This window comes from Amia ocellicauda, unplaced genomic scaffold, assembly GCF_036373705.1.
Source record: "Amia ocellicauda isolate fAmiCal2 unplaced genomic scaffold, fAmiCal2.hap1 HAP1_SCAFFOLD_115, whole genome shotgun sequence".
NCBI lineage: Eukaryota > Metazoa > Chordata > Actinopteri > Amiiformes > Amiidae > Amia > Amia ocellicauda.
This window is the reverse complement of record NW_027102680.1, coordinates 197,501-207,500: the sequence shown is the minus strand read 5'-3', so window position 1 is coordinate 207,500 and position 10,000 is coordinate 197,501.

The following is a 10,000-nucleotide window of genomic DNA, read 5'->3' as shown; positions in this document are numbered from 1 at the left end:
TTGGGGTTCCTGCCGGGGGCGGGCAGCATACATATGTCCGTTCCGTGGGAACCACCGGGGAGATGTCAGAGCCCGTGAAACCCCGAAAGACAGACCCTTAAAGGCCCGCAAGCCCTTGGGGTGAACGTCTGGGGCGGGCAGCATACATACACCCCGGTCGGGAACCACAGGGAGGTGAGGTCAGAGCCCGTGAAACCCCGAAAGACAGACCCTTAAAGGCCCGCAAGCCCTTGGGGTGAACGTCTGGGGCGGGCAGCATACACACTCTCCACGGCGGGCCGCGAAGACTTAGCGGGCGCAGCCGCCGGAGCGGGCCGCCGACGAGGCCTGAAACGCGGGGTGCGGCCGGGACCGTTCCCCCCCTTGCATTTCGCTGGATGATCAGACAGTCGCAAAGAACCGTCTGAAAATCCCGGGCCAAGTCCAGAAAGTGTCCGTAAAAGAGCTAGCGGGGCCCAGCCACTTTCCTCCAGCAAGTGCCCTTAGCTCAGTTTTGACCTCTCTCATTGCACTAAGTGTCTTCAAAAACCCAGTTCCTGTATTTCCCCCGGCACCGTAGAGAAATGCTGACAGCCTGGAACACTGTGGCGGCTGCACACGGCACTCCCATGCCCGCCGCGAGCAGCCTAGCCCCGCCTCAGACCCGCGAGAACCGCCCATCGGCACACGGCCCGCTGTGCGCCCGAGCCGTTTGGTGTAAAAACTGTCCAAAAGTGGTTTCGACCACTTAGGAACATCGTAGAGACTCGAAATAAAAAGGATTTTGTTGGAAAAGCGATTCTGAGGAAGGCTGTGTTAAAATTAATTTCGGGAAATGTCGTTTACCCCCCCCCAAATGGCTCCGAAGTACCCCCCCCCCACCCCCCCCCTAAAAAACCGTGTTCCGGGGGTTTTTCGAGAAAACAAACACACGGGGTATATAGAGGGGACTGAGACGAATCGAATGACGTGCTTTGCAAAGAAATCGGGGGCTCACAGCCCCCCCAGGAGAGGTTCAAAAGTCGGAGGACTGGTCACCTAACTCCCATTGAAGTCAATGGGGGAAAAATGAAAACTGTCAAAAAGGCTTAAAATGGTTCAAAAACCCACTGGGGCAGTAGATAATCATCCTATTTGAATTTTAAAAGTCTTAGTTTGGCGAAAAAATACCTTTTAATAATTGTTTTAGGGGTCAGAAAAATCAGCTCCGGCTGCCTGGTCACCTAGGGGAGATAGAAAATTTTTCTAAGTTTTTCACTCGGCCGCCTGGTCCCCTAACTCGAAAATTTTAAAGTGCTCCCATCGGTCCCGGGATAGGGTGGCTGATAGCTGGGAGCCCCCTGAGCACTGCCCCGGTGTTAGTTTTCGGAGAAATGCCCCCGTTGATTTGTTATGATTTTTTTTCCGCCGGCCGCCTGGTCGCCCTAATGCAAAGTCAATGGGAGTGAGGAGATAGAAAATTTTTCAAAGTTTTTCACTCGGCCGCCTGGTCCCCTAACTCGAAAATTTTAAAGTGCTCCCATCGGTCCCGGGATAGGGTGGCTGATAGCTGGGAGCCCCCTGAGCACTGCCCCGGTGTTAGTTTTCGGAGAAATGCCTCCGTTGATTTGTTATGATTGTTTTCCCGCCGGCCGCCTGGTCGCCCTAATGCAAAGTCAATGGGAGTGAGGAGATAGAACATTTTTCAAAGTTTTTCACCCGGCCCCAAACGGCTCCAAAACACACTGGGGCTGTGGCTGGGACTCTCACCAGGACTGCCCCCTACTTTATTTCTGGATTAAAAAGCATTCTATATTAATTTTTCGATTTTTGGGACCCGGGACGCCTGGTCACCTAACTCCCCTTCTATCCCTATGGGGGGGGGACGGGGACATCGAAAACGCTCCCATCGCCGCCGAGGCACGCTGCGGGGACTCTCCCTACCATCGCCCCATGCTTCCTTTGAAGAATATATGACGTTTTTCAATTTTCACCGACATTTGAAAATCAAAACTTCAGAACATTTCATAGTTATTCTCAATGGGTTGTCTAGGGGCACACATCTCTAAACTGGGGGAAATGCTCAAAATGATTAAAAAGAAAAACAATGCCCCCAGACCCGGGGGGCTGATAGCTGGGAGCCCCCTGAGCACAGCCCCGGTGATAGTTTTCGGAGAAATGCCCCCGTTGATTTGTTATGATTTTTTTTCCGCCGGCCGCCTGGTCGCCCTAATGTAAAGTCAATGGGAGTGAGGAGATAGAATATTTTTCAAAGTTTTTCACTCGGCCGTCTGGTCCCCTGACTCGAAAATTTTAAAGTGCTCCCATCGGTCCCGGGATAGGGTGGCTGATAGCTGGGAGCCCCCTGAGCACAGCCCCGGTGTTAGTTTTCGGAGAAATGCCCCCGTTGATTTGTTATGATTTTTTTTCCGCCGGCCGCCTGGTCGCCCTAATGTAAAGTCAATGGGAGTGAGGAGATAGAATATTTTTCAAAGTTTTTCACTCGGCCGTCTGGTCCCCTGACTCGAAAATTTTAAAGTGCTCCCATCGGTCCCGGGATAGGGTGGCTGATAGCTGGGAGCCCCCTGAGCACAGCCCCGGTGTTAGTTTTCGGAGAAATGCCCCCGTTGATTTGTTATGATTTTTTTTCCGCCGGCCGCCTGGTCGCCCTAATGTAAAGTCAATGGGAGTGAGGAGATAGAATATTTTTCAAAGTTTTTCACTCGGCCGTCTGGTCCCCTGACTCGAAAATTTTAAAGTGCTCCCATCGGTCCCGGGATAGGGTGGCTGATAGCTGGGAGCCCCCTGAGCACAGCCCCGGTGTTAGTTTTCGGAGAAATGCCCCCGTTGATTTGTTATGATCCGTAGTTGCCGGCCGGCCGCCCGGCATTGCTCTATCGGATGGAGCGTGTGCTGGCTATGGGAGATTTAGCGATTTTCGGAACCGGCCCCGATCGCCCCCCAAACCGGGTGGCCACGAGGTGGGACCCCCCTGAGCACTGCCCCGGTGTTAGTTTTCCGAGAAATGCCCCCGTTGATTTGTTATGATCCGTAGTTGCCGGCCGGCCGCCCGGCATTGCTCTATCGGATGGAGCGTGGGCTGGCTATGGGAGATTTAGCGATTTTCGGAACCGGCCCCGATCGCCCCCCAAACCGGGTGGCCACGAGGTGGGACCCCCCTGAGCACTGCCCCGGTGTTAGTTTTCCGAGAAATGCCCCCGTTGATTTGTTATGATCCGTAGTTGCCGGCCGGCCGCCCGGCAGTGCTCTATCGGATGGAGCGTGGGCTGGCTATGGGAGATTTAGCGATTTTCGGAACCGGCCCCGATCGCCCCCCAAACCGGGTGGCCACGAGGTGGGACCCCCCTGAGCACTGCCCCGGTGTTAGTTTTCCGAGAAATGCCCCCGTTGATTTGTTATGATCCGTAGTTGCCGGCCGGCCGCCCGGCAGTGCTCTATCGGATGGAGCGTGGGCTGGCTATGGGAGATTTAGCGATTTTCGGAACCGGCCCCGATCGCCCCCCAAACCGGGTGGCCACGAGGTGGGACCCCCCTGAGCACTGCCCCGGTGTTAGTTTTCCGAGAAATGCCCCCGTTGATTTGTTATGATCCGTAGTTGCCGGCCGGCCGCCCGGCAGTGCTCTATCGGATGGAGCGTGGGCTGGCTATGGGAGATTTAGCGATTTTCGGAACCGGCCCCGATCGCCCCCCAAACCGGGTGGCCACGAGGTGGGACCCCCCTGAGCACTGCCCCGGTGTTAGTTTTCCGAGAAATGCCCCCGTTGATTTGTTATGATCCGTAGTTGCCGGCCGGCCGCCCGGCATTGCTCTATCGGATGGAGCGTGGGCTGGCTATGGGAGATTTAGCGATTTTCGGAACCGGCCCCGATCGCCCCCCAAACCGGGTGGCCACGAGGTGGGACCCCCCTGAGCACTGCCCCGGTGTTAGTTTTCCGAGAAATGCCCCCGTTGATTTGTTATGATTATTTTTCGCCCAGGCGATGTGCCTTTTCATTTTGTTTTGCACTTTCCTTCATTCCTTGGTGCATGCTACCATCTAACGGACACATTTCGGTACTGCAGTTTGAAAGTAATTTCCCCGTCTAGGGATCTCTCAATGCCCTGGGCTGCGAAAGGAGGGCAAGGACACCCTATGTTCTCATGAGTGCAAAGCCCCCCCGGCTTCAAGGCATTCCAAAAGGAAAACCGGAGACACTGCTGTACACACACACACACACACACACACACACACACACACACACACACACACACAGAGAGAGAGAGAGTAGTCACACAGTGGAATAAACTCCCCAGCGATGTGGTAGAAGCTGAAAGTTGGGGAACATTGTGATGGTCTATATTTCTTGGCAGATAATAAAAGATGCTCTTATCATGCCTCCGTTGATGTGTTATGATCCATAGGTTGCCGGCCGCCCGGCATTGCTCTGATCGGATGGACCGTGGGCTGCCTATGGCAGAGTATGGGCGATTCTTCAGCCGGCCCCGATGGCCCCCCAAACCGGGTGGCCACGAGGTGGGACCCCCCTGAGCACTGCCCCGGTGTTAGTTTTCCGAGAAATGCCCCCGTTGATTTGTTACGATTATTTTTCGCCCAGGCGATGTGCCTTTTCATTTTGTTTTGCACTTTCCTTCATTCCTTGGTGCATGCTGCCATCTAACGGACACATTTCGGTACTGCAGTTTGAAAGTAATTTCCCCGTCTAGGGATCTCTCTCTCGTCTAGGGACACTGCTGTACACACACACACACACACACACACACAGTGAGAGAGAGGGAGAGATAGAGAGAGGGAGAGATAGAGAGAGAGAGGTGGAGAGGGAGAGAGAGGTGGAGATAGAGAGATGGAGATAGAGAGAGATGGAGATAGAGAGAGATGGAGATAGAGAGAGAGATGGTGATAGAGAGATAGAGAGAGAGATGGTGATAGAGAGATGGAGATAGAGAGAGAGATGGTGATAGAGAGAGAGTCGTCACACTCTGGAACAAACTCCCCAGAAGCTGAAAGTTGGGGAACATTATGATGATCTTTATTTCTTGGCAGATAATAAATGATGATCTTACAGAGGGCGACTTACAACACCAGTGCAAACATACAGCGAAGTACAAGGCATCAATCACGACAGAATCCCTTGAGTTAAAGCAGCAGATTCAGAATAACACACGTCCAAACAGACTGGAGAGGACCCTAAAACGAGCACGAAAGGTGTCGAATATGTGGCCTCCTCTCGCTTGTAAACTCTCTCGTGTTCCTGTCGATGGGGTCGGCGGCTCGGGGCAGCGGCCTAGCAGCAGCAGGCAGGCAGGCTGACCTCCAGGGCAGGCAGGCAGGCAGGCAGGGCTGGAAGGCAGGCAGGCAGACCTCCAGGGCTGGAAGGCTGACCTCCAGGGCAGGCAGGCTGACCTCCAGGGCAGGCAGGCAGGCAGGCAGGCAGACCTCCAGGGCAGGCAGGCAGACCTCCAGGGCTGGATAGCAGACCTCCAGGGCAGGCAGGCAGACCTCCAGGGCTGGATAGCAGACCTCCAGGGCAGGCAGGCAGACCTCCAGGGCAGGCAGGCAGACCTCCAGGGCAGGCAGGCAGACCTCCAGGGCTGGATAGCAGACCTCCAGGGCTAACAGGCAGACCTCCAGGGCTGGCAGGCTGACCTCCAGGGCAGGCAGTGCTGCTGCCAGGGCTGGATAGCAGACCTCCAGGGCTGGATAGCAGACCTCCAGGGCAGGCAGGCAGACCTCCAGGGCTGGATAGCAGACCTCCAGGGCAGGCAGGCAGACCTCCAGGGCTGGATAGCAGACCTCCAGGGCAGGCAGTGCTGCTACCAGGGCTGGATAGCAGACCTCCAGGGCTGGATAGCAGACCTCCAGGGCAGGCAGGCAGACCTCCAGGGCTGGATAGCAGACCTCCAGGGCAGGCAGGCAGACCTCCAGGGCAGGCAGGCAGACCTCCAGGGCAGGCAGGCAGACCTCCAGGGCTGGATAGCAGACCTCCAGGGCTGGATAGCAGACCTCCAGGGCAGGCAGGCAGACCTCCAGGGCTGGATAGCAGACCTCCAGGGCAGGCAGGCAGACCTCCAGGGCAGGCAGGCAGACCTCCAGGGCAGGCAGGCAGACCTCCAGGGCTGGATAGCAGACCTCCAGGGCTAACAGGCAGACCTCCAGGGCTGGCAGGCTGACCTCCAGGGCAGGCAGTGCTGCTGCCAGGGCAGGCAGGCAGACCTCCAGGGCAGGCAGTGCTGCTGCCAGGGCAGGCAGGCAGACCTCCAGGGCTAACAGGCAGGCAGACAGACCTCCAGGGCAGGCAGGCAGACCTCCAGGGCTAACAGGCTGACCTCCAGGGCAGGCAGGCAGACCTCCAGGGCAGGCAGTGCTGCTACCAGGGCTGGATAGCAGACCTCCAGGGCAGGCAGTGCTGCTGCCAGGGCAGGCAGGCAGACCTCCAGGGCTAACAGGCAGGCAGGCAGACCTCCAGGGCTGGAAGGCAGACCTCCAGGGCAGGCAGGCAGACCTCCAGGGCTGGATAGCAGACCTCCAGGGCAGGCAGGCAGACCTCCAGGGCAGGCAGGCAGACCTCCAGGGCAGGCAGGCAGACCTCCAGGGCAGGCAGTGCTGCTACCAGGGCTGGATAGCAGACCTCCAGGGCTGGATAGCAGACCTCCAGGGCTAACAGGCAGACCTCCAGGGCTGGCAGGCTGACCTCCAGGGCAGGCAGGCAGGCAGGCAGACCTCCAGGGCTGGATAGCTGACCTCCAGGGCTGGATAGCAGACCTCCAGGGCTAACAGGCTGACCTCCAGGGCTAACAGGCAGACCTCCAGGGCAGGCAGGCAGACCTCCAGGGCAGGCAGTGCTGCTACCAGGGCTGGATAGCAGACCTCCAGGGCTAACAGGCAGACCTCCAGGGCTGGAAGGCAGGCAGTGCTGCTACCAGGGCAGGCAGGCTGTCCTCCAGGGCTGGAAGGCAGACCTCCAGGGCAGGCAGGCAGACCTCCAGGGCAGGCAGTGCTGCTACCAGGGCTGGATAGCAGACCTCCAGGGCTGGAAGGCAGGCAGGCAGACCTCCAGGGCAGGCAGTGCTGCTACCAGGGCTGGATAGCAGACCTCCAGGGCTGGAAGGCAGACCTCCAGGGCAGGCAGGCAGACCTCCAGGGCAGGCAGTGCTGCTACCAGGGCTGGATAGCAGACCTCCAGGGCTGGAAGGCAGGCAGGCAGACCTCCAGGGCAGGCAGTGCTGCTACCAGGGCTGGATAGCAGACCTCCAGGGCTAACAGGCAGACCTCCAGGGCAGGCAGTGCTGCTACCAGGGCTGGATAGCAGACCTCCAGGGCTAACAGGCAGACCTCCAGGGCTGGAAGGCAGGCAGTGCTGCTACCAGGGCAGGCAGGCTGTCCTCCAGGGCTGGAAGGCAGACCTCCAGGGCAGGCAGGCAGACCTCCAGGGCAGGCAGTGCTGCTACCAGGGCTGGATAGCAGACCTCCAGGGCTGGAAGGCAGGCAGGCAGACCTCCAGGGCAGGCAGTGCTGCTACCAGGGCTGGATAGCAGACCTCCAGGGCTAACAGGCAGACCTCCAGGGCTGGCAGTGCTGCTACCAGGGCTGGATAGCAGACCTCCAGGGCTGGATAGCAGACCTCCAGGGCTAACAGGCAGACCTCCAGGGCTGGCAGGCTGACCTCCAGGGCAGGCAGGCAGGCAGGCAGACCTCCAGGGCTGGATAGCTGACCTCCAGGGCTGGAAGGCAGACCTCCAGGGCTGGCAGGCTGACCTCCAGGGCAGGCAGGCCGGGCCCCCGGTGCTGCATCTCGGCCGCTGCCTGGGGCGGACCGGCCCGGGTGCCCTTGCGCTTTTTCGACACCAGGGGGCAGTTGGGTGCCATTCCGTCCCTCGTGTGGCGAAATGGCGGTACTGCACCTCCGCCTTTTTGCTGGAGAAAGTCCGCAGTCGGGACAATGCGCCACACGGTCCGTCGGCAGGAGGCCCGGGCCCGGGCACAACTCCCCGGTGGGGACGGACGCCGGGCTGGAGCTTCCCTTCAGCACACACACTCACTCACTCACTCTCTGACCGACCGACCGACCGACGGCTCCCAGCGCTCAGCCTGCAGGGCTACACACCCCGGTGGGTGCGGGCTCCGGGCTGGAGCTCTCCTTCAGCACACACACTCACTCTCTGACCGACCGAACGACCGACGGCTCCCAGCGCTCAGTCAGCAGGCCTACTCCTCCCCGGTGGGGACGGACGCCGGGCTGGAGCTTTCCTTCAGCACACACACTCACTGACTGACCGACCGACGGCTCCCAGCGCTCAGCCTGCAGGGCTACACACCCCGGTGGGTGCGGGCTCCGGGCTGGAGCTCTCCTTCAGCACACACACTCACTGACTGACCGACCGAACGACCGACGGCTCCCAGCGCTCAGCCTGCAGGGCTACACCTCCCCGGTGGGTGCGGGCTCCGGGCTGGAGCTTCCCTTCAGCACACACACTCACTCTCTGACCGACCGACCGACCGACGGCTCCCAGCGCTCAGCCTGCAGGGCTACACCTCCCCGGTGGGTGCGGGCTCCGGGCTGGAGCACACACACTCACTGACTGACCGACCGAACGACCGACGGCTCCCAGCGCTCAGCCTGCAGGGCTACACCTCCCCGGTGGGTGCGGGCTCCGGGCTGGAGCTTTCCTTCAGCACACACACTCACTGACTGACCGACCGAACGACCGACGGCTCCCAGCGCTCAGCCTGCAGGGCTACACCTCCCCGGTGGGTGCGGGCTCCGGGCTGGAGCTCTCCTTCAGCACACACACTCACTCTCTGACCGACCGAACGACCGACGGCTCCCAGCGCTCAGCCTGCAGGGCTACACCTCCCCGGTGGGTGCGGGCTCCGGGCTGGAGCTCTCCTTCAGCACACACACTCACTCTCTGACCGACCGAACGACCGACGGCTCCCAGCGCTCAGTCAGCAGGCCTACTCCTCCCCGGTGGGTGCGGGCTCCGGGCTGGAGCTTTCCTTCAGCACACACACTCACTGACTGACCGACCGAACGACCGACGGCTCCCAGCGCTCGGCCTGCAGGGCTACACCTCACCGGTGGGTGCGGGCTCCGCGCTGGAGCTTTCCTTCAGCACTCACTGACCGACGGCTCCCGGCGCTCAGCCTGCAGGGCTACACCTCCCCGGTGGGTGCGGGCTCCGCGCTGGAGCTTTCCTTCAGCACTCACTGACCGACGGCTCCCGGCGCTCAGCCTGCAGGGCTACACCTCCCCGGTGGGTGCGGGCTCCGCGCTGGAGCTTTCCTTCAGCACTCACTGACCGACGGCTCCCGGCGCTCAGCCTGCAGGGCTACACCTCCCCGGTGGGTGCGGGCTCCGCGCTGGAGCTTTCCTTCAGCACTCACTGACCGACGGCTCCCGGCGCTCAGCCTGCAGGGCTACACCTCCCCGGTGGGTGCGGGCTCCGCGCTGGAGCTTTCCTTCAGCACTCACTGACCGACGGCTCCCGGCGCTCAGCCTGCAGGGCTACACCTCCCCGGTGGGTGCGGGCTCCGCGCTGGAGCTTTCCTTCAGCACTCACTGACCGACGGCTCCCGGCGCTCAGCCTGCAGGGCTACACCTCCCCGGTGGGTGCGGGCTCCGCGCTGGAGCTTTCCTTCAGCACTCACTGACCGACGGCTCCCGGCGCTCAGCCTGCAGGGCTACACCTCCCCGGTGGGTGCGGGCTCCGCGCTGGAGCTTTCCTTCAGCACTCACTGACCGACGGCTCCCGGCGCTCAGCCTGCAGGGCTACACCTCCCCGGTGGGTGCGGGCTCCGCGCTGGAGCTTTCCTTCAGCACTCACTGACCGACGGCTCCCGGCGCTCAGCCTGCAGGGCTACACCTCCCCGGTGGGTGCGGGCTCCGCGCTGGAGCTTTCCTTCAGCACTCACTGACCGACGGCTCCCGGCGCTCAGCCTGCAGGGCTACACCTCCCCGGTGGGTGCGGGCTCCGCGCTGGAGCTTTCCTTCAGCACTCACTGACCGACGGCTCCCGGCGCTCA